The sequence below is a fragment of the Phaenicophaeus curvirostris genome, chromosome 3 (genome assembly GCF_032191515.1).
Source record: "Phaenicophaeus curvirostris isolate KB17595 chromosome 3, BPBGC_Pcur_1.0, whole genome shotgun sequence".
NCBI classification, from domain to species: domain Eukaryota; kingdom Metazoa; phylum Chordata; class Aves; order Cuculiformes; family Cuculidae; genus Phaenicophaeus; species Phaenicophaeus curvirostris.
The window spans coordinates 67074383-67092184 of NC_091394.1; positions in this window are offsets into that span (position 1 = coordinate 67074383).

Below are 17802 nucleotides of genomic sequence, written 5' to 3' on the forward strand. Positions count from 1 at the left end.
TGCAAAGGGCGTTCCCGGCGCCTACCACGGGAGATTTAAACACGGCGAAGCCATTAACACTGCTTCTTCAGCGGCAGCCGGCAGCAGGACGGTGAGTTCTGTGGCAAGGTGGACATTTTGAGGCGGTGGGGGCTTCCCTGAGCCGGGAAAGTCCCAGAAAAACCCCGGCGGGGGCGGGGCTGGCGGCTCCGCGCTCCTGGCAGCGGCTACAGCCGGGTCCGCGCGGGGCCTGACGGGAGAGGCGGTGCCGGCGGCTACCGCGGGAGACTTAAAGGGTCCCTTGGGAGCCCAGCGAAGGGGAGCGGAGCAAAGAGCTGCGGGGCAGTTGGAGCGGGCAGGGCGAGAGGGCAAGGGACAGAGAGGGGCTAGAGTCGAGCCAAAAGACACTGAAGACCACGGTGGCCACCCGGCAGAAGATTAAAGCTGCTCCGGGTGCTGCAGCAAGCAGGATGGATGCTGCCACCCAGACAGAGCCGCAGGGGGTGCAGCAGCCACCCAGCCCCTGGGCTGCAGGCAGTGCCCCCCTCCCACACCAGCTCCTGCCTCTGTTTCTGGCTCCATTTGTGAAAGCTGAGCTCGTGTGGGGGAACTCCTTCCCATGGTGGAGGAGCTAAGGGAGGAGATAAAGAGGCTGAGGACCATCAGGGAGTGTGAGAGGGAGATAGACCAGTGGAGCAGTGCCCTCTCACTAACTCAGTGGGCTGCTGGAGCTGGTGTGTCTGGACACTACCCACCTGCAAACTGCAAGGTTGGGGTTACAAGAGATGGGGAATGGCAGCAAGTTCCTGCCTGACAAAGGAAACCTGCTCCCCTCACCCAGACAACAAAACCCCAGATCCCCATGATGAATCAATATGAAGTGCTGCAGGTGGAATCCAACCCTGAGGATGAGGATGATGGCTCCCACAGCCTAGAATCCTTCCCTAGGCTGCGCCATCCTCAGAAAAAGATAAAAACATCCTCCATCAAGAAGAAGAGGATGGTGATTGTTGTAGGGGACTCCCTCCTAAAAGGAACTGAGGGACCCATTTGCAGACCGGACCCGCTCCACAGAGAGGTCTGCAGCTTACCAGGGGCATCAGTGAAGGAGGTAGCTAGAAAACTTCCTTCCCTGGTCCATGAGACAGACTGCTATCCTCCGATAGTAGTCCAAACTGGTAACGATGGTCTAGTAAACAAAAAGGCCAAAACCATCAAGAATGACTTCAGGGCCATTGGGAAAATGATGGAGGGCTCTGGGGCACCAATAGTATTCTGCTCCATCCCAAGGCTAAATAGGGAGGAGCGGGAAGCCAGGAAGAAGAATTCGATTAATGCCTGGCTCCAGGCCTGCTGCAAGGAGAGGGGCTTTGGCTTCTTTGATCGTGGGGTGGCTCACACACCCCCAGGCTTTCTTGCTGAGGATGGGACACGTGGGTCTCCTAGGGTAACTAAAGCCCTTGCTAGAAACCTAGCTAAGCTCATAAATCGAGCTTTAAACTAGATGTGAACGGGGAGGGGGTTGAGCCCAGGCTAGGCAGGAACGAGCCTGGACGTGGGGCAATGGTGATTGGGAGAGGGTGTGCTGGTGAGGACCACCAGTACATCACCACACAGAAAGTGGGGGAGAACACACCTCGGGGTGCTAAGGGAGATACGGGCACTCCGGAGCTAGCTGCTCCAGTTACCAGGCAATTGGGAACGAACTCTGTTCCCTCTTCTTAGAGGGCTGAAGGCTCGGCAGCTCAGCTGAAGTGCATTTACACCAATGCACGCAGCATGGGGAATAAGAAGGAAGAGCTGGAAGCTGTCGTAGGGCAAGGAGCCTATGATGTCGTTGCCATCACGGAAACGTGGTGGGACGACTCGTATAACTGGAGTGCAGCTGTGGTGGGGTACAAACTCTTCAGGCGGGATAGGAAGGGTAGGAGAGGAGGTGGGGTAGCCCTCTTTGTAAGGGAGGACTTGGACTCCGTTGAGATGGATTGTGGCGATTAGGAGGTTAAGTGCCTGTGGGTTAAAATCAGAGGAGCCCATAAGAAGGTAGATTTTGTGATGGGAGTCTGTTACAGACCACCAAGCCAAGGAGAAGCAGCTGATGAGCTCTTCTATAAACAGCTGGGGTTAATCTCTAGATCAATGCCTCTCGTTCTTGTGGGAGACTTCAATCTGCCTGATATCTGCTGGGAGTACAATACAGCAGAACGGAAGCAGTCTAGGAGGTTCCTGGAGTGCGTGGAGGACAATTTCCTTGCACAGTTGGTGAATGAACCAACAAGGGAGGGTGCCCTCCTGGACCTGCTGTTTGTGAACAGAGAAGGCCTTGTGGGAGATGTGGCAGTAGGAGGACGCCTAGGACTAAGTGACCATGAGATGATAGGGTTTTCTGTTCTAGGTGAAGTGAAGAGGGTGGTTAGTAGGACGGTAGCATTAAATTTCCAGAGCGCAGACTTCGAACTTTTCAGAAGGATGGTTGGCGAAGTCTCATGGGAGACAGTACTCAAGGGCAAGGGAGCCCATGAGGACTGGGAGCTCTTCAAAAAGAAAGTCCTAGCAGCTCAGGAGAAAGCCATCCCCATGTTCCGGAAAAAAAGCTGGCAGGGGAGAAAGCCAGCTTGGTTGAACAGAGAGATCTTGAGTGATATCAAGAAGAGAAATGTTTATGGGCTCTGGAAGATGGGACAGGCCTCTTGGGAGGACTACAGGAGGGAAGTGAGATTGTGTAGAGAAAAGATCAGAAGGGCTAAGGCTGAGCTAGAATTCAGATTGGCCAAGTCTGTGAAAGATAACAAAAAACTTTCTATAAATATATTAATAATAAAAGGAGGACTAGGGAGACCATACAGTCCCTATTGGATGCAGAAGGAACAACAGTGACAGGGGATGAGGAAAAGGCTGAGGTACTTAATGCCTTCTTTGCCTCAGTCTTTAGTTGTAAGGAGGGTCGTTCCGTCTGTGTACTAACCCAGGAGCTAGAGGAGCAAAATGAGGCTCCCGTGATCCAAGAGGAGGTGGTCAGAGCCTTGCTAGCCCAACTAGACAGCCACAAGTCTATGGGGCCGGACGGGATTCATCCAAGGGTATTGAAGGAGCTGGCGGATGTGCTGGCCAAACCCCTTTCCATCATCTTCCAACAGTCCTGGAAGACTGGGGAAGTCCCACTGGACTGGAGGCTGGCTGATGTTGTGCCCATCTACAAGAAGGGTCGCAGGGAGGACCCAGGAAACTCCAGGCGTGTCAGTCTGACCTCAGTGCCAGGGAAAGTCATGGAGCAGGTGATCTTGAGTGCTGTCATGAAGCACATGCAAGAGAACCGGGTGATCAGGCCCAGTCAACATGGGTTCACAAAAGGCAGGTCTTGCCAAACGAACCTGATCGCCTTCTATGACAAAGTGACTCGGCTGCTGGATGAGGGAAAGGCTGTGGGTGTGGTCTTCCTGGACTTCAGTAAAGCCTTTGACACAGTTTCTCACAGCATTCTGCTTGAGAAACTGTCAGCCTCCGGCCTGGACAGGTGCATGCTCTCCTGGGTGGAAAACTGGTTGGATGGCCGGGCCCAGAGAGTGGTGGTAAATGGTGTGAAATCCAGCTGGAGGCCAGTGACAAGTGGGGTTCCCCAGGGCTCAGTGCTGTGTCCAGCCCTGTTCAATGTCTTTATCAATGACCTGGATGAAGGCATCGAGTGCACCCTTAGCAAGTTTGCGGATGACACTAAGCTGGGTGGAAGTGTCGATCTGCTGGAGGGTCGGGAGGCTCTGCAAAGGGATCTGAACAGGCTGGGCCGCTGGGCAGAGTCCAATGGCATGAGGTTTAACAAGGCCAAGTGCTGGGTCCTGCACTTGGGGCACAACAACCCTGTGCAGTGCTACAGACTAGGAGAAGTCTGGCTAGAAAGCTGCCTGGAGGAGAAGGATCTGGGGGTGTTGGTTGACAGCCGACTGAACATGAGCCAGCAGTGTGCCCAGGTGGCCAAGAAGGCCAATGGCATCTTGGCTTGTATCAGAAACGGCGTGACCAGCAGGTCCAGGGAGGTTATTCTCCCTCTGTACTCGGCACTGGTGAGACCGCTCCTCGAATCCTGTGTTCAGTTCTGGGCCCCTCACCACAAGAAGGATGTTGAGGCTCTGGAGCGAGTCCAGAGAGGAGCAACAAAGCTGGTGAAGGGGCTGGAGAACAAGTCTTACGAGGAGCGGCTGAGGGAAGTGGGGTTGTTTAGCCTTGAGAGAAGGCTGAGGGGAGACCTTATTGCTCTCTACATCTACCTGAAAGGAGATTGTAGAGAGGAGGGTGCTGGCCTCTTCTCCCAAGTGACAGGGGACAGGACAAGAGGGAATTGGTCTCAAGCTCTGCCAGGGGAGGTTTAGGCTGGACATTAGGAAAAAATTCTTCACAGAAAGGGTCATTGGGCACTGGAACAGGCTGCCCAGGTAGGTGGTTGAGTCACCTTCCCTGGAGGTGTTTAAGGCACGGGTGGACGAGGTGCTAAGGGTCATGGTTTAGTGTTTGATAGGAATGGTTGGACTCGATGATCCGGTGGGCCTCTTCCAACCTGGTTATTCTATGATACATATGCAATCATTCCATTATGTTCCTGTCTACATCTTACACCCGCTTCATAAAAGTCAGATATCAAGTTCCAGAGCAGTACCTACTATTGAAGCTCTCAGACAGATTTGGCTGTTTTCATACTGTTATCTAGAGAATATCAAACAATACTACTTGAGCACAACATTCAGAAAATCTTAGTTTTGCGATGTATCCCATAAACAATCGTAATACTTCCAAATCAATTCAATAGGTGAAAATATCCAATAAGTATCAGAAGTGAATAAAAACAAATCTACAGGCAACATACAGTATCTAATACTGCTATTAGTTTCTCAAATCACTAAAGCAATCAATAAATGTATTTGATTTGTATTTCCCAGTAATAAAGTCCTATTATACTAGTCCTGGTACCCCTATCCAACACTATTTTCTATTCTGGTAAATTATATTTTGTCTAGTTAACCTCTCCTTCAATTTCAATTGAATGAAGTGTCAAGCTGTATTTAATATTTGTGTAAGCAGTTAAAATATTACTTTTCTTTCACCCAGGTACTGAAAGAATTTCAAGGAAATGCTTGCACACCCTTGTGAAAAAAGTTTCACATAAGATATTATCTGAGAAAAACAGTGGCAAAATTAATTTAAGATTTGTGAGAAAATTAATTTATATTATTAGTGTCACTTTTTGATTATATTTTTACTCCAAGTTATGGGATCACCCATTATTTTGTTCTTTGCAATTTACTATCTTCCCTTAATGGTACTGCTACTACTTAATAATTAATGCAGTATTTAAATGAACTATTTGGTGAGTTATGACATCCCAGGTCTTACCTAAATCTTATTGAAATTGAAAAACTATGGATAAGACATATATAAAAAAGATTTGCGGGAGTGTTAAATTTTTCATTTTTCTTCTTGAGTCTGGCACAAATTAATTGCATTAGAAAGGATGTTTTTTAGATTTTCTGAAAAATAGGTTCTAATCCTCACACCAATTTTTAATTGTAAGCAGAGACTTTAAGTTGTATGTTGATGTAAATAACTGTCTAAAGCTAGAATAAGAAAATGCTTTTTTTTACTTAGTTCTTTGAAAATGTATTATATTTTCAATACGTATCTGTTTAGATGAATCTCCTGAAATAGAACACAACGTGCATTTACTGTGCTTCATGTATATGATATAGCATCAGTTTTCCATAATTTCAAGCTGTTTCAGCTAAAATGAATGAATAGTCCAAAAATTTAGATGTGTTAGACTGATTTATCTGAACATATCATATACATCATCTGGCAGTGAAGTAGTTATTTGTATTTAGTGTAGCTGTAATAAAACTTCAAAATTAACACTTAAAAGTTAATGCCTCATTAAAATCCATGGTCAACATTTATAGCTCTCTTCCTAATTGTTCAATATTTTGGGCTGCTGACTTGCAGAATGATGTATGTTGGGAAGCCTAGTTTTAAAGACGAATAGCTGAAATAGAAAGTAACACCTGGAAGTCAATGAGAAAGTTCTTGAGATCCACCCCAAACAGTCTTTGTTCACTCTTATGTCAATAAGTTTTACATTACTTACAGTAAAATGCATTTATAAAATAAATACTAAGGCTACACTTGTATGCTTTGGGGATTTGTGGGGGTTTTGGAGGTTGTTTGTTGGTTTTGTTTGTTTGTTTGTTTTCTCTGCAGCAAAACAGATTTTCAAATGCATTGGGGTAGGAAGAAGAGAAAAGAGAATAGTTCTTAAGATGAAGACATCCGTGAGTGGCAAATCTTGGATTCTGAACACCAGACTTTCCTACAGTCTTTTTTTAACTTTAAGTGTTTGACTAGCTTTTGGACAAGTGCAAAGAATAATAATAAGAGAGAGATTATTTGGAGACTAACAGTACCACTTCCAAATGAATATATTTTTCTGTCATGTAACTGAAGAAGTAATTGTGTTATCATAGAACCAGTACAACATAATCTTGATAGACTATTTGTTATTTTATTTTGTTTGTTTGTTCTCCTGTAAATGCTTGAAGAAAGGTTTTATTTATGAGATTACAAAATGGTTATAAATTTGAGATCCAGAATTATGGTGACAGTGTCATTGTAAAAGTTGTTTGCTAAGACCTTGGAAGAAAAGAGATCTGAAAGGAAATATTAATTGCCACAAGTGTTGTCCACCATAGTATTAAGAAATAAAGCTTAAGTTAAATCAGAGAGGTTAAAACAAACTCAAGAAAAATGGTAACATATCCATGATGTATTCCATTATATAATAGTTGATCAGCACTGTGCCATTATCAGTTTATAGGGTGAAAATTGAGGAACTTGGAGATACTGGAATGACAAGAAACACATAAAGGAACCACAGATAAGGGGAGATTCCAAGAGCTTAATAATACTACTGGAAAAATGCCAGAGATGGATTTATAAACCTATCTACAGGCTCAAGGAATTATTCCAAGGAGTCTTAGGTAGCAATGTATGCATTGGATCATATTTAACTATGTAATTTTCTTGTGGGTGAATGTTTTCATGAGCTCTACTATAATATTTTACAAGTAAAGTAAATGTATGAGGGCAGTATAATTTATTTTCTAATGAGCGATCAAGTAGTTTATTTCTACTATACATGTTATTACAGTGACTGTAACATGCTGTGGGAGAGCTGCATGATGAGCAGTCATATCTTGCTAACACATCTTAGATGATAAACAGATGGAGACTATGGAGACATTCCATGTTAGGACATTCAGAACAAATTATTTCACAAACATAATTAGCATAAATTGCTATTTAAAAGCTTTGCATTTTTTTTAGTAGACTCCTCCTATGCCCCTTAACAGCCGTGACCTTGGCAGCTTGAGTCTTCAAAAGCAGCTAGAATTATGATGGGTGGATGAAGCTCTAAAGAGTTAGAGGTTTAGTTTGGAGATGTACCAAGAAGTTTGGATACTAATCTCAGATTTATCCAGACTAATCCTTGGAGATTTCTCTCCTTCCTCTTCCACATCTTTCCTCCTCCTCCCTCCAAGACTGATGATGTCTTTTTTCAAGTTTCATGCCTGCACTGACAATGTCCTTTCATGCTTCTCTTGGAAATTTCACATCTGGTATTGTTTTATTCTTCCTGCTATTTTAAAATCAAATATAGTGAGATGTCCCTACGTCAGGGATTTCTTACAAAGGTTCAGCTACTTACCCCAGTGAAGTCTCAAGACTGATGAGATTTAAAATGGCAAAAAAGTGAATAAGAATTGTCAGGGTCAATAATTGAAGTTGATCTAAATTTTCTGTACAACTTTGGGCCAAATAAATGGGGCCCATAAGACTTCTATTCTGATCCCTTATGTGAAGATCCATATTGCCACATTGAATTGAGTAACTTGAGTTTGCCTAAAGTATATTTTCCGACCTTCATCTAAATACAGCAAGAGATGAAGTCACATCTCTCACCCTCATTGATAACTGTTTATGCTTTAAAATAAAAACAAAAAAGTTTGTCCCTGTTCAGCCCCTAAACATTCATGCTCAGGCTTTCTTTACCAGATTTCTCCCAATGAAGGTGTCTCCATGCAGTTATAAAATATCCCCCTATGCACACAGATCATAGAATCACTAGATTGGAAAAGTCCTTTGAGATCATCAAGCTCAACTGTCCCTGTCTGCTATTGAATCATACCCCTAAGTATTTCATCTACCCATCTTTTAAATACCTTCAGAGATGTGACTCATCCAACTCCCTGGGCAGCCTGTTCCAGTGCTTGATAACCCTTTCAGTGAAGAAATATTTCCTAATGTCCAATATGAACCAACTTTGGTGCAAACTGAAGCCACTCCCTCTTGTCCAATCACTTGGAAGAAGAGACCAACACCTATCTTGCTACAACCTCCTTTCAGATAGTTTTAGACAGTGAAAAGGTCTCCCCTCAACCTCCTTTTCTCTAGGCTAAACAACATCATGTTTACACCTCTTAGGCTTGAGGTTTCTCTCCAGATCTTTAATCGTTTTTATCTGCACTCTTTCAAAACAGGCTGCCCAGGGAGGTGGTTGAGTTACCTTCCCTGGAGGTGATTAAGGCACGGGTGGACGAAGTGCTAAGGGGCATTGTTTAGTGTTTGATAGGAATGGTTGGACTCGATGATCCGGTGGGTCTCTTCCAACCTGTTTAGTCTATGATTCTATAATTCTATGAAAATTTCCAGTAATTTTTGGAAAATGAGGACTAGACCAGCAACAAAAAAAAACCTCTCTAATTTTACTCAGTATTCTCAGACTGTCTCTTTTTGCCATGGCATTTGACTGGAGGGTCATACTGAATTGCTAGAAATGGGACACATACTTGGTGAAGTCTTGAGGTGGTACTGTATTCACCTTTTTATTTCCCCTAATAACAGAAAACTCAGAATCGTGAATGTATATATCGGGCCCAAATGTAACTAAAACAGGCCAAAATCCAGTCCATTCTCATGAGAAAATTGGAAGAGCCAGGGCAAAAGAGAGAAGCAAATTTTCTGCTCTTTTGCTTTTGCATAAGAATGTATGTGCCCATCTTCAACAGGACATACACTATGCACAGAAGTGGAATTACCAGCTTTAAATTTTCTAAGGTCTGTCCTAATTGGAGTTCCTGATTCCTGCAAAAACATAGATGTGAGTTTGGCTCTATCAAAATGCACATTATTTGAATTCTCTCAGTCATCACGTGATACAGATCACTTTCCGGGTCTGCCTGTCTTCTTTATTTACTACTGTGCCAATCTTTGTGTCATCCCATAAATTTTATCAGCTCTGATTTTATCTTTGCTTCTCAGACAACTGATAGATATTGAAGGATGTCAAACCTAATATGAACTCCTACTGCAAGTCTTGCAAGCAGCCTCAGTTGATTAGGATTCCTCACTGCCTATTACTTACCAAATTGTCAGCCTGTTCTAAACCCCTTTAATTTGAAATTACCTTGATGAAAGTATACTGTTTTAAGTGATATCATTGGAAGGTAAATATTAAGAGCATGTATTCAGATAACTTCTAGACACATTTAGTGTTCAGGAAAGTGTGGGGTTAATTATTTGTCTCAGAAACACGTGGAAAGTGTCACTGTGTGCATATTCTGGATTTGTCTTGATCTGAGTCCGCACTTGCAGGCAAGTCTTGAACCAGTGTCGCCAACATGTCATGGAGATAAAACATCAAATATCATGGGTCACAATACCTAGCTTCAGACTCTATAAAGCAGAAGAAAGCACTGTTTCAGCTCTTGCAGTTGACCTAAGGTAGAATATGTGTTCTGCTTGTCAGTAGGATAACATTTTTAAAAATGAAACATTCACACAGCATCTCATCTAAACAAGTCATATTAAATGCAATGTATTCTTTTTTTTTGGTACCATTTTAACTTTTATTTCAAAGGATCACTTTATTGACTCCAAATAATTTTGTGATATTGAAAGTTCATATAGGCCTTATCAAAACGATACTGCCCATTAGATAAAACCTCATGCTCTATGCAGCAAGGTCTTGAGGAAAATGCAAAATAATTTCTCCAACTGGGAATTTGGTAGACATGAAGTGATTTGGACTTTGGCCAGAATATAATTGTTAATAGCCTTTCTTTTGTGAAAAGCGTCATGGGATTCTTAATGACAAGCCAGTCAAGAAGGGCTTAATTTTACATCTCTTCCAAAGAGTTTTTTGAAACTGGTAAAAGACTTTATTTACCCTTACTGAAAGAATTTGCACAAACTTGGCTCACTGACACCTCTAAATCACATACGATATTTTTAGAAAAGTAAACAATGAATAAGCTTTCCATTTCTCTCTTATATCTGTTTATAAATTCATAAAAATGTAAGTATTTATTCAATACATAAGTTACACATAAATATTAACAACAAACTTGTGTAATAATAGACCTGGATACCTGTCTATGGAAATTCACCTTTTAAAAAAATGGGTTTGTGTTTGGGTTTTTTTTCAGTGTGTAAAAACATTTTAATTTTAATGCTATTTAGATAACGAACATGAAAATTAGATCCATGTGCTACAGCTCATGCGCTCGTGTGACAGATGAATAAGTTTATTTTGGATATGGAGATGCTGCAGATAACAAGTTATGCTTGTGGATGTACAACTGCTCTTGTGGCCTGCACTAGGGAGTAAAGGTGTTCCATTATCCCTGGAATACTCTAAGCAACATCAGTTTTCTCAGTTGTTGCAGAGGGGATCCATATTTAGTCCTTCATGTTTCATTTCCATTCCCTCATCTTTGTAGATTGTCCATAGACTTCCTTCAGGCTATGAATATGGTAGGAAGTAAAGTGTTATTCCCTCTCCCCTCTTTTTCCTTTCTCCATTCTGAGTATCCTTTGGTTTAGGGAGAATTTTTGGCTTTATGCATGCTCCATGCCTCTTGAAGGCACTACCTTCTGTTCTTTTCTGTGTAGTTCCTCTTCCTCCCCCTCTGGTTTGTTCTGCTTCCCCAGGTGAGGAGCAAAAGTGGAAAAAGCAGGAGTTTCCATTCAGTTGTAACAGAGGATGCACTCCGTGCACTGAGCAGAGAGATTTTCAACCACAGCTACACAGGGCCATCTTTAGAGCTTCAGGTGCCCCAAGCAAGACTAGGTAATCATGCCCTGGGATGAGGTCAGAGTCAGTTTAACAGAGGGTTTCAGAACCAAAAATGAAAGCTTTTGTGTTTAGTTCAGAGGAAAGACAACCATTAGAAGTACATCTCAGTGTCACGTTGTTAGGCAGAGATGTTATTAACATCACTGATGTACTTGTGTAGTAAGCCAGAGGCATAAAAATGCTTCCATGTGGTTAAAATGTACACACTTGGGCAATGCCAGTGGACATTTTACATTTAAAGGAACAAAAGTGACTTTCTGTGGTAGACAAATGAGCTCAAAGAATACTTGCCCCTATCAGTGCCCCTTCCACTTTGGTATCCCATGTGGACACTTGTTTAGAGTTCCCCTAAGGCTGACCCTGCAGCTAAAGTGTGTACAGAACAAGATTGCCTACTGTATGAGAAGGAGGAGCAGAAGGTTCAGGCCCCTAATCAGCAGTGACATTTCTGTTTCCTGACACCGCAGAATGAGGAACAAGGGGTCATTCCACGTAGGAAACTCAAATGCAAACCTGCCAATTAAGGGAAACATAGTTAGAAGGAATGTCATGAGCAAAGAAGCACAAACCCATAGGAAGAGCAAAGGCATTTTTACAGGGAGGTGAAGAAAATAATCAAGAACTGATGCTCTAGGGAAGATTTAAAAGCAAAAAAAAAAAGCCACCACACCAAAACCAATGCATCTCTCCATACACTGAGAAAATAGTTTTAAAATGTGTCAAATACCCTAAAAGAAAGTAAGAAAATGAAGCTACTGGGTGTTAGGTTGAACATAGAGAACATATGCTACATGTAAAACTATGTTATAGGTGGTGGAGACTAAAGGATGTAAATTTTTCTGAGAATTCACCCTCTGATGTTATTCCTGTAAGGCTAGATAAACAATATGAGGAAGATGAGCTTATTACCCCAATACTTTAAAATGAATTGAAATTTTGAAAATTTTAGAGCAATTTTTAAACACATACAAATGTGTGTCTGAAGAATTTAAAACTAGGGGAGAAGAGACAAAGAGACAAAGCTTCTGGTTTGGGGTTTTTTTTTTTAGCTGGTAGTATCTTAATTTCTCCTTTTTTCTTCGTGGATTATTTCAATATTCTGGTACAAGTTCTTTCTTATTGTGAATATAATCAAAATTAGATTAAATATTTGGTCAATTCACTTATCCAATCTATTCTTAATGCTTAATAATGGGACAAAAGCTATGTAGAACACAACTTGGAGTAGAAAGATACCACCTGCAGAAATAATTTCAAATCTGATTTTACGCCTTAGAGACAGTCATCACACTTGTAACTGTATTTAAATTTTAATAATGACATTTTAAAATTAAAAAGTGATTTTTTTCTTTAAAAACATTTTACATCAGCTTCTTTTTAGAAAATAATGAAAAGAATAACTTAAAATTGAAAAAGCACTGGATTTTCCGTGTTTTCATGCTAAAAGGCATCTAAGCACATATGAAATATATACCTGGAAAGCTTGACGGAATTGGCTGAAAATAGAAAAAGTGATTTTTTTAGGAATTTGAAATGCAAGTTTAATAGGTTTCAATCTTTCAGTTTGTAATGCTGTTTTGTATCATTCAGAGGTGTCCTAAAGCTTTTTTGGTTTTAAGGTTTGCCAGACATACATGGGCGGCAGAATTCAGTCCCATAAGAAAAGCAGTAATGTATTATTTAAGTCTTTTTTTTTTCCCGGTGGGAAGCCCGTGTGAATGAGGTTTGATACCACTGCCAGCAGAAGATTCAACACTCTAGACTGGGGAACTATGCCTACATTATAATGCCCCTCTCAGAAACTAAATAGAAAATAATAAAATCTTTCATGAAAAATAGGTAACAGTTGTTATCAATTCCTCCCATTTATTTCTTGCAGCTGTGTAGAATGCCAGTGGCCATGTGGGGAATTTGTTGTGTTGTTTAAAGAGATATTGAAGGAATGAAAACTGTTACAGTTGAGTCACCAAGTGCCTTTCTTTTCTAGGATAACCAATTATAAGCAGACAACAGAGGTGATTCCACGTATCTTAACGAGATGTGGTCAGTTATTTAAACCTATATTTAGAATACAGGTGTTGGGCACTTTGCCTGAGCCCAGTTGAGAGTGTAATTCAAGTATTTTACTTAATATCAGCTACTGATATCTCTAGACAATAATGTCACTTCCCTACTATCATACATGACTGGTATTAATTTTTTTTGCTAGAGGAGTTGGAGATATCTCAGCTAAGCAGAACTCTACTAGTAAAAAAACCCAAGAATATGTTTTTCCCTTCATTCATGTCACATTTTTGCCTCTACTCTTTTGTTGGGAAGAAGCATTCAGGGCAGATCAGCTGGAAGAACTCCTGGCTGTTGTCCTCCTGACAGCAGACTTTCTGAGAAATTGTTGCTGCTTCTTTCTAGTTAGAGTACACACGTGAAATGCCATTACAAAAGCTAAAGTTTTTATTAAATGACATTTCCTTAAAATATCTATGCACTAGTATGGAGATAACAAAGCTCTTCCTATATCAAATGGCCTGAATTTATGTTCTACAATTTACTCATGCTTTTTGTGTAGACTTTTTTTCTGATTAATGCCTGAGTATATTTAACTTATTATAGTACAGACAACAATTACAGGAAGTCCTGTGGTTTTTCTTTTAAAGTGAACAATTTCATAAAACATTAAAACATATTGTGACTCCTAATGCAGAACAAGAAACGGTGTACATTGATATTACAGAAATTAGATAGAAAAGGAAAAATTGCTTTCAGCATGGCAGTATTGGAAGTCTCTCTATATACTCTAGATGAGAGCAAAAAAAAATTAAATATTTGTAAAATTTTATAGCCAGCACAGGGTGTTCCATGATTTCCCCCCACTCCTATCACCCCTTCAGCCTCCTGTTTCCCAGACTTTTTAACTCAAAGTTATTACAAACCAGTGCAGCATAAAAGGTGTCAGTATTCATTTCGGTTTAGGGCAGTGAGATAGCACTGTTTCCAGTAACACTCTTGTCAATTTTTATCCATACACAGCACAGAATCAGTCTGAAGTTCATGTTTTAACAAGGAAAATTTCAAACATAAATCCTCATTACTTTTACAGAAGATTTTAAACAAAATATGAAATGAATCCTACTCCCTGTACTCTTATGAGTAGGTCAGTTGACATCTACAGTGCCATGTTAGGGTTATATTATATTTCATAATGAAACTGGAGAGTATTTTGTCTTGATCTTTAAAACCCTCTTTGGCTTAGAAAAACCTGGATTTAATCTTATATTTACAAGTAACCAAAAAAAGCTAAGTATTGCTTTTATCAAGCAGCTTGATTTACACACATTTATTATTGATGCATATATTTACAGAACTGAGAGTAAACTAGGAAGCACACAGTATGTTTTCAAAAAAAAGAATGATTTTACAGTATATCAGAATAACTATAAGTTGAGTCATATTTTTGTTGGGAAGCCATTTGTATTTTCATATGTAATCACCACTTCACATAAAGATTGACTGCATTCAAGCAGCTGAATACTTCCAGATATTTCTGTTATGAATGTTTTTCTAGTGTTTGACTACTTGATACATCTGTAACTTATTCTGTAGATAGCTAGCATGACAAGATTTTCTATGTTGCATGTCACTAGAGCTTGTGAGAGTGTGCTGGCAGAACATTGCTATGTGCTTACAGTAGTGATCAACTGCTGTCAGTCACATAGAATCATAGAATTCTAGAATAGTTCAGATTGGAAGAGACCTTAAAGATCATCTAATTCCAACTCCCCTGAGATGGGCAGGGACATGTCCCACTAGATTAGGCTGCCCAAGGCCCCATCCAACCTGGCCTTGAACACCTCCAGGGATGGGGCAGCCACAGCTTTCTGGGGCAACCTGTGCCAGTGCCTCACCACTCTCGTAGTAAAGAAATTCTTCCTTATGTCTAGTCTAAATCTCCCCCTCTCCAGTTTATACCCATTGCCCCTAGTCCTCTCACTACAAGCCTTTGTAAAAAGTCCCTCCCCAGCTTTCTGGTAGACCTTTTCAGGTACTGGAAGGTCACTATGAGGTCTCCTTGGAGCCTTCTCCTCTCCAGGCTGAACAATCCCAACTCTCTCAGCCTGTCCCCATATGGGAGGTGCTCCAGCCCTCTGATTATTTCAGTAGCCCTCCTCTGGACCCATTCCAACAGCTCCATATCCTTCTTATGCTGAGGATTCCAGAACAGGACACAATGCTTCTGGAGATGGGAGGGTGAGCTGGGTGGGTCTTAGGTTCAACATCCTACAAAGTCTTAGGATGAATGCTACTTTGCACTGTCTTGCCCAAATGGACTGAGATGCAACAAAGACAAAAGAATTGAAGATGTTAGATCTCATTGTAGGGAAGTTATCATATACCTACTGTTTTCCCCATCCTTCTTTCAGCTCTTGAGAGGGACCTATCATTTACACCCACCTTTGAGGTATGAACTTGGAAATTTAAATAACAGAATAGAAGTAAGGTCAAACTTTTTAGGCTTTGGGTTGAAAGGAAAGGATTGCAATGACTAAGGAAACCTTTTTTTTTACTGCTCAGCCTTTGGAGAAAGCAAACTGAATGCTGCTTAAGAATCAAAAAGGAACGAGTCCTGAATTTCTCCCCTAAAGAAATAAAAAGTAAATAAGAAAACCATGCTAAGGAATTAAAAATTACTTCTGTTGGAAATGTTATGGGTTATATTTTTATACTGATCCAATTTGCTAATTCTGTTTCAATGAAGTTTTGTAATTTATAAGTAAATTTTTTTGGTTTAGCAGCAAGACTAGTACATGAATAGTATGGTAACTGGTTGTTGCAGTAATTTGAAATATGCAATGAAAAAGGTGCAGGAAAATTAAAAAAAATTGAATCTAAATAAAAAGTGAAAATATAGCAATGATTTCATATTTACTTTGTTTTAGGTACAAAATCAGTATCCTTTCTCTTTTTTGTATAAATAATTTTTAATTAGGTTCATCAGTTAACGTGTAATGAACTAATACTTTTCTTCTCATCACTTACAGAAAAGAACTTCCCACAGATATCTGGTTACATTAAACTGAAAAAATATTTCTGAAATAAGTAAATGCAAATGCATATAACGTGTCAATATTTGTTAAGAGCTTTTATAACTACTCTTTTAAATCTGTATCTCAATAATAAAATGTTCCTGGAATCTCCTCCTTGCTTCCAGAATGGCCTAGAAGTTTTCCATTCTCTTTGCCTGCTAGTCTATTTTCTTGCAGATACTTTTTTTTTTTACTGCTCTGATGTAACTGTTTCTGGAAACTATCCAGTTTGTTCAGATTCATCTTATATGTTACGGAACCTATGAGTTTGATCTACTTTGTTGTAGAAGGACATCTAACTAGTTTTTTTTCGGCTATATCCAGTATATATGGATTCCTTGTGGCAGTACCTTTGGTTGCCTCCTCTTGAAGATCTCAGTTTTTATTCATTCATCCATGAAGTATATGGCTAGCTTGAATATCAAATCTGCTTTCACAAACTCTGTCCAAACTATGTTTAACAAATGAGAGAAAAACAAACAAAAGAGAATATTTCAGATGTTTTTCATGCATATAACAGAACTAAAAAACCCCAAACAAAATAGAAAAAAACAACAATCCCCCCCCCCAATATCAGTGAATTTCTGCACAGAATCATCAAGTTCTTCTTATGTAAACAAAACCTACATTTTCCTGAAGGTTTTGGTTTTATAATTTTAGGAATTGTGAGACAGGTTTACAGTTCTCCTTTTTTATTTAGACTTATTTTTCATATCCCATTACACTTAATGAGATTGGAAAGCTGAATTTGACTCTAGGAGCTATGAAACTGGCTCAGCATATTGCATGCAACGCAAATAACTGGAAATCAAGTGGTGAGAGCAGGAGACACGTTAATTATTCATAGAACTAAATGTATTGAAGAGCCCACATTACAGCTCACAAAGGAGTATCTCCAAATCCAGTGAAGGGAGGAGTAACTGCCTTCAAATTCAGTTAAAGTGCACCTGACACACAACAAAATGGTTCTCAAAGTGACCGTGAGAGTTTTCAATAAAAGCTAGGGTTTTAAAAGAAGTTTCTTATGCCTAAATTACAGTGAAGGTCAGTGAGATGTGGGAATTTAATGCCCTTTTTTTCAAATCATAGCTCCAACAAGTGGAAATGTCTGATCTATGTTGCATTTTTAGTTCCTTCCTATACACCCTAGTTAAGAATTTTATAGTATTTACCATTTTATATACATGTATCGAGACTGAAGCCTTGTCAAACTGAAGGGAAATCTAAGACCCTTGGGGAAATCAGTGGTACATGTACTGTGAATGGACAAAAAGAAGGGGTCTTCCAATGTAACAGGAATCATTTTTATCATTGTATCAGAAAAAAACAGGATGAGCTTATCTATATAGATAACAATTTTTATCAGAATTTTCTATCTATATTTTATAAGTATTCATCCATAGCTCTCAATGGGGGTTTTTTTCAAGTATTTTTTCAAGTATTTACTTCACTAAAAAGTTTCCAAAAGGTCCAAAGTGGATTAAAGACTTCTGACATTGCACCTTATTAACCCTAGAAGCAAGCAAAAGATCTGTGGACCACGTTACTTTAAATAAAAGAAAATATGAA